Raw genomic sequence first — 11,254 nt, forward strand, 5'->3', positions numbered from 1 at the left:
TTGCATACATTAATTTTAGTTGAAAAAATGAGGTATTGTATTCACCTCTTCTGGTTTTATGCAAAAAACAGTTAGCCAAGCATTTCATCAAAACAAACTGACTCAAATTACAAATAGTCTAAATATCCTAGATTATGCAAAATCCACAGTTAATGTTTTATTCTCATCAAAAACACCAGGAGATATTTTTTAATCACAAGACAAATCAAACTGCTAGTCTCTTCATACCTCAAATACTCTGTTCCACCTTGTGATGTCATCAGGTGAAATTTCAAAACATTTCCCTCTGGAATTATGGCTGAACTTATTTTTTAACACATTTTACAATATTTTATATGTTTAAGTTTGTGATCAAATAATACGGTGCTCCAAAAGACTTTCAGAGCTCAAACAGTCTGTCCCACCTCGTGATGTCATTAGGTGGTATTTCAATAAGTTTCCCCTCTGAAATTATGGCTGAAGAACATTTAGCTTCTTCCATATATTTTAGAACATTTTTAGGATGGTTCCCCAAAATATTCCAGAAAGCCAGCTTAATACAACCTTTTAAACCTTTTAGCCTGTATCTAGTTCTTCACTCGCCTCAAACTAAGCCTTTAACTTGTTTTTTACAGTATTTTTTACACTTTGTGCTCAATTATTTTTATGATTTTAGAAATACAAACCACAAACACACACTGAACCTATCACGAGTGCCTTTAAAATGACCACTTTTACGATTCCTCTGTCACAGTATTTTACCGCCTTTTTCATGTTTTTAATTTATTGTATTGTATTAAAACTAAGAATTTCACATGATCAAATGATATTATTTAATCTCTATCTAATAATATTGTGTAAAGCAGCGTCAAATAGCTTGGATAGGTTGGGAATTCTCTTTACAGATGTCTAAGTTTGCTTTTGGGAATATTTGGAATTTCCCTGCCTGGGTCGTTCAACTAAAATATATTGGTGATGCTGTGAGTTCACTTGGATGGCTTTGGTCCTGATTTGGTCCTACTTTGAACGCATCTTACTTTGGTCCTGATCTAGTCCTGGTTTATTTCTGGTCCAAATTTAATTCTTGGTTTACTAGCCCCAGTTTTGGTAATGTTTTGTGGCCTAATTACTGACATTCATGCAGCTATCCACGAGTTACACAATGATAAAAAACAAACAAATATCTCAGTTGCCATATCAATTAACGAACTAAAATTAAATGTATATAACTTTTTGAATGGCCGTCAAAATGTTGCATGAAACAGAAAGCTGAAACCCACAAATGGAACAACCATGTTTGAAGTAGGCAAAAACCTGTTCCATACAGAATATATGCAGTAGCCTACATTTGAATACTAAGGAAGCTGGTAGCACTCACAATGAAGTATTGTCTAGACTGAAACGGTAACACTTTTATGAAAAAACAAACTCTAAACTTAACTAAAAAGAAACATGACAGTTCTTACATTTTAGACCAATCCTAAAGCGACATCTTCGCTATGGAGCTCAACAGTCCACTTTGAAATCTAAAGTAAATTTGTCATTGATTTTTCCAATACATTTTTCCAAAAAAATGTAATATTAAGAGTTTAAACAACAGAGGCTGACCAGCTACATGGTAACTAATGTCTATAATGCACTTGTTTTCAGTTCAAAAAGCATGTTTAAAACACAAAATTCTGTGAAATGTTTTAATAACTTTATCTTATCTTTATAATGTTTCAGAAACCAATTTTATATTCAATAGGACTGATTAGCCTGAGCAACCTTTTCAAACTTTTAGTATTTTATTTATATATATATATATATATATATATATATATATTTATTTATTTTTCCTGGAAACTCTATGCAAAAAATGAATGGGAAATTTACTTTGAAAACCAGGCGGTTGGCAGTCACTGTTGCGCTCCATTAGCAAACATGACTGTGTGGTCTGCTCTTTTACATAGACATCCACTTTGTATGGGACAGTTGATTCAAATGAGCGCGCCCATGTGTTTACACTGGCTTTAAAACTCAAGTCTATTGTTTCATGTTGCTTTGGGCTCAGAGAAATGTCTTATTTTTGTGGCACGCTTGGACTACAATTATCAGCATGATTGATGCTAAGTACATAATAGCTTACAGTGTTACGACGCAGAACAAAGCCTGCTGTATTTAGAAGTACCGTACAATATACAAATGTGGTTAGCCTGAGACGTAGGTGGTTATTTTCTCTGATGCTGTATTGTGTATCATATCATAGTAGGGGTAAAACTTGATACTTGGATCATGCCAAAGGGCTTGCAACATACCCGTTGAAATTACCTTGTGTTTTTAAAGGTGCAAAGTGCACTTTTTAGGTGGAGGGTCATTCACCTGTTGTCTCCATGGAGACAACCCCACACAGTAAAAATGAATGTTTTTCAAGGTATATTTTTATCAATAAGAAACATCAGTATTTGAATAAATGTAAAATGGATGAGCTTAATGCTGCACCATGGAATATTTCAGAAAAAGCAATGATGACCCTCACCAGAAAAGTTACATAGTGCAACTTTTAAGTCCATATACGTCACTAGACCTGGTATGAATTCTATATCAACATATTTCTTATCACTGAAACTCATATAAACAGATGTTTTTAAGTACTTAATAGTAAAACTGTCTATCCTATTTGAACTCTCAGCATCACCACGTCTCACTACTTTGGTTTTGTCAATGAAGTTATTTATTGTTTTCTGTTTTGTGTAAATATATTTATTTCATTTTGAAGTGAATTTCTGGGCTGTAACTAAATGTGTGTACAGAAAGAGTAGGAATGTCCTCAGATCTCTGCAATTGTCTGAAATAAGGGTGGAAGCCATTTTTATATCCTTTGGTAGTTCTTATTTTATTCTATTATTATTATTATTATTATTATTATGAATTTGCTTTGGTTGGTCTTGTTTAAATGTTGTTTTTTTTACATTATGTTTTATGGTCCACTAAGGCATATACTTCATGCAGCAATATTATAGACAGTATGAGAAAAGTGGAATTAAAAGGCAAAAGGTAAATGTTAAAATGACTAAACCAGGACTGAAGAAGGATTTGAACCAAAGATTTTCTGTGTACAGCTGAAGCTATAGACCTGTGGGACGAATTGTTGGAATTGTAGATTACTTTACACAATTCCCTCCAAAAATCTCAAATGTTGTTTTAAATAATTGTCAGATAATCTCAAACGTGTTATTCAATATTAAATTTGTAAGCATAATTTTTTATGTAAAGCGAGCTATGTTTGGAGACTATTGCACAAGCTTTTAAAGGTGCATTATGCAACTTTTCTGTTAGAGTTCCACCACCTTCCACCTTACCACCTTGTTACTTCTTTCCCTGACATGCTCCACAGTATAGCTTTAAATGTATACTGTGGAACATTCTAGGCAAATCAATAATATCTCCATGGAGACAAGCAGTTGGCTTACCTTTTGCCAGCAAAGTTACACAATACATCTTTAAGCTATCAAATGCAAAATTAAGTTTGAATTTTAAAGCATCTGTCTTTTTAAAATCTGACATGACACCTGCTTGTTTCCATAGAGATCTTAATTGCTTTGCCTTGAATGTTCCACAGTATAGCATTAAATGTATATATCTTGCAATTATTCAGTTACAGTTGTTTATTGCTAAAAAAAAAACATGTATTCTTACTGTGAGCAGTGTCTCCTCTCGACAGATCTGAGCTGTAACTTGGCTTATGGTCTTACCTTCTTGTCTCCTAAGTTTAATGTCATACTGTGGAACATTCCAGACAAGGCAATAATCTTTCCATGTGGACCTGCAAGAAAGTTGAAGCTTGTATTAGCATCGCGCGCTAACTGTCCACTTTTCTTGTACTGTCTTTTAAAACAAAACAAACTGAAAATGCCCAGTCGCCCAAAGCCTCTTCAGACGCAAATGCCAAATCTCTGTACATAAAAGAACTGTTTCAAATGAGCTAAACTACAGTGTTTTGGGTTGGACCTGAGCTGTGCCTTCTTCTATGCAAACTCACAACCACACACACACATTACACACATACACACACATACACACATTACAGATATACACTCACATACTGAATACTGGGATCAACACGCGCCTGTAGAAGAAATATTTAAGAGCAGATATTTAGAGAAAAGTGAAATCGGACGCTGTCTATCCATTTGAACAGTCTTACTTTTGTAGTTTTATAAATATATAAATATCTATTCAATAAACTGTCAAATGAGAATTGGTTTGGTCTTGTCTGTTTTTGGGTAAATGGTTTAAGTTGTTATAACATCGGGTTTCTGACAAATTATAAAGGAATGTATTGAAATATTGAGTTTAGTGAGTGACAGGTAGATTTAACCAATGACAGTGAAGCACGAGTTCTCCAAAAAAGATGATGTTTTTTATCATTATCCACAATTATTGACCCCATGATCAAGCAACTGTGAAATTCCTCAGTCACTTTCATTCACATTGTCTTATATATCACCATCCCTCTAGTGCAGTGGTGTCCAAATTTTGAAGCTCAAACACAGCGAAAAGCCGATCACGGACTATTGCAGGTGGTTGCTAGATGCAATAATGAGTGACAGGACCTTTCTTCAAGCATAAAACCTCAATAGGACACATTAGAATGTTAAGTAATGGGTCTATGAAGTTGATTTTTTAAAAACTAAAGTGCTGCTTATGGTCATCTGAAGTCAGAGGGCCAAGAAAAATTGACCAGAGGGCCGCATTTAGTCCCTGGGCCATAGTTTGGACATGTAGTGACCACTTTTATGAAATCCAGCAACCGGAATTATTCAGTAATGAAAATGTGACATAAAACAGACACGATATCTGTGTAATACCTCAGCCGTGCAGGCCTGATCAATCGCAATAAAACAGAAAAAATAAATAAATAAGCAATATTTAGAGCTGCAATCTTTACAGTCACCACTAGATGTTACTCTCAACCTCTCAACTCTCAACTACTCTCTTTACATAAATACTACTAAAGGCATTTCTACAGCACTGATTAAGACAATTATCTGTATTTAATCTTTTTTTTTTTTTTTTTTAATTTCAGATTTAAGATTGAAATAAAATAATAAATGATATTCCAGTCTGCCATTGAGCAGATGAAATGTGCTGATTTATTTTGGGCCTTTGTGTCCGGTCTGATCCAGCGTCGGCCTGTTGTCTCCCACTGGTTATTTCCAGCCTCATTCAGGACAAACAGCTGCGACTCCAAGAGGGGGAGGGCAGAGAGGGACGGGGGGTATGGAGGGAGAGAAGGAGAGGGGCAGAGAGGGGCGGGGTGGATGGAGGGAGAGAAGGAGAGGGGCAGAGAGGGGTGGGGGGTATGGACGGAGAGAAGGAGAGGGGCAGAGAGGGGCGGGGTGGATGGAGGGAGAGAAGGAGAGGGGCAGAGAGGGGCAGGGTGGATGGAGGGAGAGGGGCAGAGAGGGGCGGGGTGTGTGGCGGGAGAGAGGGTGAGGGCAGAGAGGGATGGAGGGGGTACAGGGAGAGACGGAGAGGGGCAGAGAGGGGTGAGGGCCGAGTTGGGTGGGGTGTATGGAGGGAGAGAAGGAGAGGGGCAGAGAGGGGTGAGGGCAGAGAAGGGTGGAGGGTGTACAGGGAGATAAGGAGAGGGGCAGAGAGGGGTGGAGGGTGTACAGGGAGAGAAGGAGAGGGGCAGAGAGGGGTGAGGGCCGAGCGGGGTGGGGTGTATGGAGGGAAAGAAGGAGAGGGGCAGAGAGGGGTGGAGGGTGTACAGGGAGAGGAGAGGGGCAGGGAGGGTGAGGGCAGAAAGGGGTGAGGGCAGAGAGGGGTGGGGTGTATGGAAGGAGAGAAAGAGAGGGGCAGAGAAGGGTGGAGGGTGTACAGGGAGAGGAGAGGGGCAGGGAGGGTGAGGGCAGAAAGGGGTGAGGGCAGTGAGGGGTGGGGAGTTTAGAAGGAGAGAAGAAGAGGGGCAGAGGTGGGAAAAGAGAGAAAGGGGAGATGAAGGGACAGAAAGGGGAAGAGAGAAAGAGTAGAAAGAAAGATGCGATGAAAAGAGAGAAAGAGAAATGGAAAGAAAGTAAGATAGAAAGCAGAGGTGAGGGACAGAGAGGTAGAGATAACTTTTTTGGTGGAGGCTCTACCACCTGTTTTACTCCAGGGAGTTTATTGCTTTGTCTGGAATGTTCCACAATACGGTATTAAACTCAACAGTCATATCCATGGAGACAAGTGGGTGACACTATTAAGTTGTGTCTGAATCCTCTGAGGTGTATGACTTGTGCGTGTTTCAGAACGTGCTGTGAGGTGAACAGGAAACAGAATGTTGTAGGAGAGGGAAGTAAAGACAAAGACAAAGTGTGAGAGCGAGAGAGTGTGAGGGAGAGAGAAAACGAGAGAAAGAACGAGAGGGAGGGTGAAGGAGGAGTGAGGTGTGGGCAAGTTTGAGTGAACCTGCAGCCTGAGGACACCAGTGCCACTGACATGTGTTCTGATCTGAGCTGACTCTGGATATTTATACATACTTACGTTTACTTTAAATCATATCCATATCCAGCTCTATTATCCATGTTCTGAACAATACAGCAACCTTCATTTGGATTCACTGTAACTTACTTTTATTTGAAACATAATATACTACTACTGTCAAACTTGAATCTATTCTTGACCACAGCATTATCACACTTAAGGGTAAAATGAAATACACTGACAAAAAGAAACTGTAGAATGGCATAGTTAGATAATAATGTGTTTATTGGATACTTGTAGTCCTATATGTTGTTCACTTTCTTTAGCTTTACTTTCAGCTAAAATTCACTGTTGACATTAAAAGCAGGTTAAAAGATTCAGATTTGATTTGTTGAGCTCGCACAAAACCACAAACTGTGAGTCTCACCATGTTCACAATATCATTATTTCCATGACAATGTAAAGTCTCACTGAATGCATCAAAACCATGAATGACACATATGTATTCCTTATGTATCTACAATGTAGAAAGTAGTAAATATAAAGAAAACAAACACTGAATGAGAAGGTGTGTCCAAACTTTTGACTTGTGATGTATGTTTTTTCCTGTCTAATCTGAACCCACTTGTTCTGCTCTGAGCTTTGAATGGATGAGCGTGGAACAGAGTCTTCTCGTGTCTGATCCATACACTGATCCGGGGACAAAACGTCCTGTGCGCGCGAGGACGCCTTCAGAAGAACTATGTGATCAGAGGAGGAGCTGTGTCGCAGCGCTATCATGTGGGGAAGAAGGGGAAGTGCAGCAAAATCTATAGTTTAATCATATCTGTATTTATGGCTGTACGGGCTGTAAATAGTGTAGTTATTTTAAAAGGTAACTGTGATTTCGATGAGCATTACTTTGTGCTTTTACTTGAGTAATAAGCTACCCTGTTTATTGTATGTGGTCCTCTGTAAATGGAATATGGTCATATTTATGATAAATAATGCAAAATATCTAAATACATTGACATAATATTTAAACATCAATGAAAAAAAATGTCTTCTCGATATGTCGGATTGTGTCTGAGAAGGAAGTACAAAGTAGTTAAACATTTTCTAGGACAGTTTATGAGTAGCCTAGCCTTTGTCCTGTGAGATGTGGCTCGTCTTAGTTTCCCTGTGAGAAAATTCCTGTTGTTGCGTTAAAGTTATCTGGAGTATTTTAATCCCTCTTCAAACACTGTAGCTGTGTGTGGACTTCTATCATGAAACAGAAAAACCAGATCCAACCCACAAGATCTGGATTTGAGGTTGTATTAAAGTACATATTGAGAAAATGGTCAAAACTAGTATAAAAAACATAATTATTTTATAATATTCACACTTGTTGACACCACAATTTCGTGAAACTTTGACATAAAACGACAACTCTCCACATCTCTTTGGAGTATATAGTGAGTTTAAAAGACTTATTTGCTTTTAAAGTATTCATGAGGACCAGCAAAGCATGCAACTGAAAGAATAAATATGCTAACAGAAAGAATTACAAAATCTGATTCAGTGGTGCATTGTGACATCCCTGTTGTAAATGTGAAAGACTGATAGCTATTTCTGTTGTAAACAGTTTACCTAAAGCCTTCCTCTTTAAGTTGATCTTATAGGAGTGCCATAATCACATTTTTGATAAGCTGTTATTTAGTTCATACTGTTCACTTTGCTCATGTTATTAGCCCTGCAAACACCAGACTGCCCCTTCACTAGCAAAAATGAAAACAACTTAAAAATACATAGTGTTAGCATTAATTCCTTCAGGGGTAATAATGGACTCAGACTTGAACTTTAACAGCCACATCAAATCAATAACATCTGCAGCTTTTTACCATCAAAAAAAAAAAAAAAAAAAAAAAAAAAAAAAAAAAAAAAGAAAAGAAAAAAGAAAAGAAAAAAAAAAAAAAAAGAAAAAATCAAAGATACACTGTCAAAACCAGACTTGGAGAGACTTATCTATGCATTTGTCTCCAGTAGGTTAGACTACTGTAACGGCCTGCTCACTGGCCTCTCCAAACGAGCTTTAAGACAACTGCAGTGCATCCAGAACGCTGCTGCTCGAGTCCTGACTAGAACTGTGGCTCTCCATGGACCAGCACCAAAGTATATCTCCGACATGTTAGTGCCATATGAACCATCTCACACACTGAGGACTTCAGGGACCGGCCTCCTGCTGGTGCCCAGAGTCAGGACTGAACATGGGGAAACAGTGTTTAAGTTTTATGCAGCTAAAACTTGAAACAATCTTCCTGAAGACGTGAGACAGGCCTCTACTTTGACCATGTTTAAATCCAGGCTCAAAATAGTTCTTTTTAGCTGTGCATATGACTGAAAGAATCAGAATCAGAAGACTTTTTGTGCCATCATCAGTGAACACAGCTCACAAACTAGGAACTTACTTTTGTGAAAAAGTGCAATATAAAAACACACTGAATAAATACAACAAGGTCATGCACAAAGTAAAAAAAAAAAAAGATATGCTTAAAAATAAAATAAAATAAAAGAGGTAGTACTTAGAGGTAGAAAATATATACAACAGCAGCATCAGAACAACAGTGCAAACATGACTTATTAAAGTGATCGGTGTTATAAAGTGTCCAGTTTAGTGCAGATATTATAAAGTGTTCATGAGACAAACGGCAGAGGGGAACAAACTGTTATGACGAGAGGTTCTGGTCCTAATGGACCGTAACCTCCTGTCAGAGGGAAGTGGCTCAAATAGTCCAAGCCCAGGGTGAGAAGTGTCAGCTGCTATACGGCCTGCTTGCCCCTGAGTCCTGGAGATGTACGTGTCGTGTCCTACAAGGTTTTTAAAGAAGGTTTTTATTCTGCACTTTTATCCTTTAATGTTAATTTTATGATGATTATCTGTGATTATGTATTATTTGTGTGATTTTAATGTCTTTCTTATTCTGTAAAGCACTTTGAATTACCTTGTGTACGAATTGTGCTGTACAAATAAACTTACCATGACTTCACCCACAAACTTGAAGGTTGACAACTCAATTCCATTGTTCTGTCCTTCGGCAAGACACTTCACCCATTTGTGTGAGTGTATTCCTTTGAATGTGTAGCTTGAGGTTTTGTACTTCACATTTTGACCTTCTGATCATGCTTAATTACTTTAGACTCAATTTGATGCTGCTGTATATATTTTCTACCTATAAGTATTTTATTTTATTTTTTAAGCATATCTTTTTAACTTTGTGCATGCCCTTATTTGTATTTGTATTTATCCAGTGTGTTTTATGTTGCACTTTATCACCGAAGTAAGTTCCTAATTTGTGAACTGTGTTCACAGACGATGGCAATAAAAGTCTAATGATGATAAATGAATGATGATGATTTAACACCGGGCCAGTATCCTCTAGGTGGAGCTGCAGAGCTGGCTGTGGTGCTGATGGGACGTGTACAATTTTACAAACTATTTTTCATACTATTATACATTAAGATACAAACATACAACAGGAAACAATAGGTAGATAACCCAGTCATTTGTTTACAGTAGAATTCTCATTTATATTTTGCACACATTTTTCAATATCTAACCAACCTTTCAACCTTCTTTGAGTCATGGGACACTAAACATACTATTCTCGTTTCTGTGTAGACTCTGCACACCTGACTGGGCAACAGTTGTGTAGGAGGAGAAATACTACAAAATTCTACCAAATGACACCATTTAGAGGAAGAATGAGCAAATATTATACATTCTATTTGACAATGCTGACTGTTTTGCTTAACTGGTTCAGAAGTTGATCAGGACACTCCAAAATAGTAAATTGTTAGATTAAAAAATGCAGTTTGTAAACTAATCTAACCACTGACTTGACTCTGAAGTGATATTTTAATATAAGAAGGTTAGCAATAGAGAAGGTTTCAATGGTGGTCATCTGGTTTTTGCAATCAACACATTTCCTCTCCCATCCAGAAGCCATTTTCAATTTGATGAAACTGGTTTGAGACACTGAGATTTATACTGAGCAACTTTATAGTCTGCTGGCTAGAGGTGGGAGGTGGGAGACACGAGATTATGTCCATGAGAACGAGACAAGACTTTGACAATTTATAAAACATAATTTAAGCTATGCAGTTAACAATTTTGTCATCTCAATTTTTTCTTTATTTAATATTTGTGAATGTAGCACGTATTTTTGGAGCCATAGCTTCTCGTGAGGTGTAACTCATCAGCATTCATCTTTTTTGTCCAATCCATGGAGTATAGTTTCATGGCCCAATCCAAAACCAAACACATGGACAAAAAATCTCCCAAGATCATTTTTCATATGTTTACACAATGAAGGCCATTTTATCCCAAAAGATGTGACACAATATCTTGTCCTATGCCGAGCTGCACAATGGAAGTATTTTCTAATTAAGGGAGATGTTCCTGCTTGGGTTGGAATGTTCCACAGTATATTGATTAATCTACCTCCATAAAGACAAGCAGAGGATGCAACCACACCAAGTTACAGATCAGATCTGTGGAGAGGAGAACCACTCACAAGATGAATGCATGTTTTTCAAGGTATTTTTATTCAACACCACCACCACCACCACCATCAGAAAAGTGACACAGTGCAGCTTTAACAAACTTTAATCTTTGGGCCTATAACAAACTACAAAATTGTATGACATAGATTTCTAAGTATTTAAGGGTTTTTCACATCAAACTTATACTGGGACTAAATTTGGAACCAAACCAAGTCTAGAGCAAGACTAGACCTGGACTAAACAGGGACTTAAACTGGAGCCAAACCAGAACCAGAAGTGTTAATCCGCCCTAAAGTGGGAC

Source organism: Periophthalmus magnuspinnatus, chromosome 15, assembly GCF_009829125.3.
Source record: "Periophthalmus magnuspinnatus isolate fPerMag1 chromosome 15, fPerMag1.2.pri, whole genome shotgun sequence".
NCBI classification, from domain to species: Eukaryota; Metazoa; Chordata; class Actinopteri; order Gobiiformes; family Gobiidae; genus Periophthalmus; species Periophthalmus magnuspinnatus.